This window comes from Sciurus vulgaris, assembly GCF_902686455.1.
Source record: "Sciurus vulgaris genome assembly, chromosome: 3".
Lineage (NCBI taxonomy): Eukaryota > Metazoa > Chordata > Mammalia > Rodentia > Sciuridae > Sciurus > Sciurus vulgaris.
The window spans coordinates 46,402,100-46,407,413 of NC_136463.1; the positions used below are offsets into that span (position 1 = coordinate 46,402,100).

The window sequence follows — 5,314 nt, forward strand, 5'->3', positions numbered from 1 at the left end:
AGGAAAGAGGACAGAATGCTGCACAGCTATGTTGATTCCATGAGAGCTGCTCCCCAAGTCCCCACATTCCTTCTGCTCCCTTCTCATCAGCTTGAACTGTGGTCACTCTTAGCTGCAAAAGAGGTGAGGAATGAGAAACTTAGTTTTGTGAGTTGGTTGCCCTATAATCCAAGTCTTTGTTCTAAAGAAATGGACAAAGTTAAAACCATGTGTTCACAGACTCTTTCCTTCCTAAACTCCAAGATTAAGGGGAGGAAGTAGAGTCTTTTGAAGGTGCTGGGCAATGGTTTGTTTGTTACCAAACCAGGTCTGTCATGCCTTCTCACAGTATGCCCATCCTAGAGACAAAGCATTTTGCAAAAGAGAACTTTTTCACAAGGCAACCAAGTGTGGAGGTGGGATCTTCAAATGTCTAATCTGCCTCCCTGAGGCTAAGTTTCAGGGTCATTTATGGGATAAGGGAGCAGGTGATGGTGATTGAAGATGAAGTAATCGGTGGTCCATGCATGCAGAGTCTATATAGATGGCTCTTCATAGGGCATATTTTTGGAACAGAGTCATGTCAGCATGATGTGAGGGTGTGGTTTTCAGTCTTCTGGCATCAAAGTCCCCTGTTAGAGACTTTCAGGTCCAAATTGACAAAGGTGGCCTTCCCATCCCTGAAAGGTGACCAGACTCACATCAGAGATTATTAACATATTGCAACTGTGGGACATCCAAAAGTGGTGATTTTTAAAGTGAATTAAAAGTCAGTAACTCAAAGCAAGTGAAGCTGAAAGGATTATTTGAGGATCTCTTGAACCCCATGCCTACTCTTTTATTGATGATTCTTCATTCTCAGAGAGAGGGGCGAAGTCTAGGCTCTGCCCCAGGACATTTGTTGGGAAACCTGTCTTTAGTTCCCTGGAAGAGTGGCTTGAGTCTATGTGTGGTCTTTCATTTGATATGCCCCCAAAAGAGCTGCAAGAAAATTCCCTCTTACACTTATATGGGGTGGGGAAGCAGAGGGTGGTGGAGGCCTTTATGGACACAGCATGTAGATGCATAAGTTGGTCATATTAGAACCATGACTATGATGCTCAAATTCATAAGAATGATGAAGTTAGAATTAGGGTTTTGAGAGCAAAGCTGTATGAAAAGTTTTCAGGAATTGGTGGGTTAAAAATTCAGCTATAAAGAATATACCAACATGGACACAGCATGCTCCTAGACTTGCTCAAAATTAAATGTCTGTGATGAAGGAAGTAAATGCTTTGACCCCAGGACACTTCAACACCCATAGTCAATATCACTAATGAAGATATTTTACACTCAATAAAACCATTCATGGTTCAGCCTTCACATGGTAATACTGGTAATTTAAAAATAATTGATGTAAAAATATTTTAAAATATTTTGCTATGCAGGGTTTGATCCAGGACACTTGAAAAGGCATCGTGATTGCTAAGTCAATTTTTTTTCATATTAGAGACATTTTATTGAAAATGCAAAAATAGGAAATGTATTATAGCCTAAAATAAATTACATAACATATACAGCATATATTTATATCTTTAAAATATTTTTTTTGTTTAGGTTCTTTCAGTCTAGTTATTTTGACTAAAACAAAAATTTAGTGAACTGTGTCCATAATTTTTTAAAGGAAAAAACCCACTTTCCAAAACTTAGAAAAATATACTGTATAAATGGATTTCCAATGCATTATTTCAGGGAATATCACATAGTGACTTTGATAATTGTTTATAAAATGTCTTGCTTTATGGTGTGTGTGAGAGGGAAGCGCTGTAGTACACTCTGAATTACCTGTACTGCAGAGGCGAGACTAGGAATGGCAGAACCAGGTAATAAATCTACTTTAAAAATTATGAGACAGCAACCTAGCATTAGAGTGCTAGATTATGACTTTAAGCTTCAGTTCTTTGTAAAAACTAAATGGAAATTTAGAAGGCTCCCTTCAACTCGCTCTAGTGCCATCTTCAGGAAAGCACTAGAAAAGCAAGCCTGGGGCAAGTCATGCAGAGGGATGCTGACACCTTGGGAGATGCGCTTTTGTGACTGCTGTAAGGTAGCTCTGTACACACACAGTGGGGTGTGAGAGCCCACTCAGATCTAGGAAAACGAAAAGTGAGATGCTAGTGATCATGTCAGTTTGCTGCTCCGATGGCGTTAGAAACGCTCCTATAGAGTATTTCCATACGTTGGCCTCGTGTGGTCACAGATCTGTTCCTCAGTGTGCATGGTGGCTCGGCTGCAGCTCGTTGCTCACCATCTGTAGGCGGTTTAGGACTCCATGGTGGGAGGGAGGTGAGGCTGGCGCAGGGCTACATCTCTGTACAGCCTTGTCAGTGGGAAGCAAATCAGAGGCTGAACTTCAACCTGCTGATTCTTAAAGCGACAAAGTGGGACAGGAAAGAGTCCCTGGCCTGCTGGGCAGTGGTGGCCTGAGAGGCGATGGCACAGCCACAGTCCTTTGGTTCTGAGTGGAGATTGTCCGAGGGAGGAGTAGAAACTCTGACTACAAGGCAGCTATGTCTTCTGGGTTTTCAAGAAGCAGGGGAACAGAGTTGATGGTTTTGTCTATTTATAAAGTGGCAGTAAAGACCTTTCTTTAGGTCCCCACATCAGTGTGCGCATGCCCAGTATGCTAGAGAATTTACATGAAACCTTTGAATCAAGGCCTCTCATTAAAAAAAAAAAAAAAAAAAAAAAAGAATGAAACACATGGGAGAGGAGATGATACTGAAGTGCCATCCCAACTGTCCCTGCAGTGCCCGTGGTGTCCTGTGCCTTAGTCATTCTCCTCTCTCATTTCTACGATATCTGTCACCTCCTCTGTTGGAGGCATGTCAGTCATGGCAGAGTCTTCCCCCTCGATGGCTGACTCGTTCTCCATCTTCTCTGTTTCCAATAGACATAGCAGGCTGCAATGGCGACCACGGTGGATTCTCCCACGAACCCTGCTAGGAGGGAGCCCACATCCAGGGTGGTTCCATGCATCCCTAAGTAGGGCAGGACCACGAGGCTGGTGATGAGGACGATGATTCGCAGCATGGAGCTAGGCGTCAGGACAAAGGTTTTCTTCAAAGGTGTCATCAGCCACCCTATGAGATGGGCCCTCATCGTGACTGGCACCAAGAAGAAGGAGAAGATGTGCAGAGGAACGACACAGAGCCTGCAAAGGTGAAGTCCACACCTATGATGTCTATCAAAATTTTCTCGGAGATGTTGGGGGTCCAGAACATCACAAAGCAAAGCATCAGAGACAAGGCCATGCAGACTAATGTGAACTTCTTGATGTGGGTGGCCATGACAGTTGCTTGTGCTCACCAGTTTATTGCTGGGGTTATTCTTGTCAAAAGCAGGATAGCACAGATTTCTGTCGACCAACCATATGGCATGTGACCCACGGGGTATATCGCTGTCAAAATTGCCACTGCCTCTGTAGCTGCAGAACTGCCACCAAGGTCCCAAAAAACAAAGAGGTTGACAATGGGCCTTCTCATTCTCTGTGTGGCCAAAATCAGAGCCAAAGGCCACCAGAAGCTCAGCATCTTTCGTATTGTCGCATCTCCCCCCTGCTCTGGTCCGCTTCGGTCAGGGATGATGTCGTGGATGTTCTTGTAGTAGCCCAGGCACAGGGTGGTGCAGCGCAGGAGGGCATCCATGTTCAAGGAGAGGATGGGGATGAGTAGGGGCTCCCGGGATTCCAGGTGACTGTGAAGCAAAATGGCTAGGAAAATGACCTGAGCTATGACATCTGAGATTGAGGCACAACCCACCAGGAAACTGTATTTGTGTCTTAAGAGAATGCCAGCATGGGTCCATGCCATGGCATCCATAAAAGGAAGGCAGCGAGATACAGGAAGGCCCTTCTGGTCTTACTCCCCACCAAACTCGTCCACGTGGTGCAGTTTATTGATAATGTAGTAGCCTAAGTCACTATAAGCGATCAGGGTGTGAAAGACGGCGGCCACGGCGCCAGCCACCACCATGCACAGGACAGCTTTGTCCTGTCTCGCTTGCTGTTCACAAACAGCAGGCCCACGTTTTTAAAGTTACTCATGGTGCCCGTGAAGAACTTCATCAGGGAATATGCCAGCCCGTAGCTGGCCAGCATTTCGACTGCATCTTCCTTGACAGCAGCAATGCCCCGGTTCAAGACCTGCTCCCCGAAGTTGATAGCTATGTTGGTGATGCCCAGGGGCACCAGGAACCCGATCAGGGGCCAGTAGTGCGTGAGCGCTGGGAATTTCACCATAGTCCCCCCGGTGGGCTGACCATCTTGCGGCCGTGAGAGGACTCTGCAGGGAGGCAAGGGGCGAGCGGACGGAGGCCGCATCTGGCGGGGCCTCAGGGCGGCGGCGGCTCCTCCTCGGGGCTGCTGCACCCTCTCCAAGCGCGGCAGCTTTAGCAAGAGATCCGCAAGCTCAAGTCCATCCCTGCTGCCCTTCCACACAACAAAGATCTGCCCGGGGTGGGAAAAAAAAGAGGAGGGACGGCGGCGGGGGGCGGCAGCAGCTAAGTCAATTTTTAAGGGACAAAATCTGTAATAAGTATATTATAATGTGGACAAGATATCAAGTCATTTACATCAAATATAATTGATAAAATGCTTTGATTAAACTAAAAATAAATATGGATAAATGAAATTGGTATGCCATGTGATGTATTTTATATTGTTTTATTTTTAATTTTTGGTTGTTGGTATTGAAATCAGGGGTGCTTTACCACTGAACCCTTTGTCCCAAGCCCTTTGTTTTTTATTTATGAGGCAGGGTCTCGCTAAGTTGCCAGTGCTTGCTTCAAACTTGCAATCTTCTGCCTTAGCCTTCTGAGTTGCTAGGATTATAGGTGTGTGCCATAGTGCTGGGCTAATTATTTTAAAACCATAGAATTAAAAATCTATTATTGAAGTCTGTTCTCAAAAATACTTCCTCAAAAAATTTTTAAATGTTGGCATAATTCTGATTTCATTGTATACTTTAAAATATTTTGAGGGATCAAATTTTTGGGGGCCAGAACAGCAAAGTCCAAACACGTAAAACCGGTAGTTCCAAATTCCTTCTGTATTTCTTGGGTGCTAGGGAGATGCCTATTTTAGTTCTCTGATATGGTTTCAAAGCAGATGTCTTCATTAAGTTATGCCGAATCACCCCATAGGACACATCATTTCAGTGGCATCGTGCTATATTTTGTGCCCACTTGTGATTGCTGGTTGGTGCTCAAGTTAGGGAGGCAGCTCTGTCCCCATGGGCATTCTGGAGCCCACAGTTCTTCCATCTCATGCTTTCACCAGTCCCCACCCTGTGTCTCA

General features: G+C 45.1%; 1 pseudogene across 1 annotated transcript; it reads right to left on the minus strand.

Moving 5' to 3' along the window:
• Positions 1-1,545: 1,545 nt before the first annotated feature.
• Positions 1,546-4,353, minus strand: LOC306656465 (mineralization regulator ANKH-like; annotated as a pseudogene). Its single transcript has one exon. The product of its transcript is annotated as a mineralization regulator ANKH-like (transcript).
• Positions 4,354-5,314: the final 961 nt, after the last annotated feature.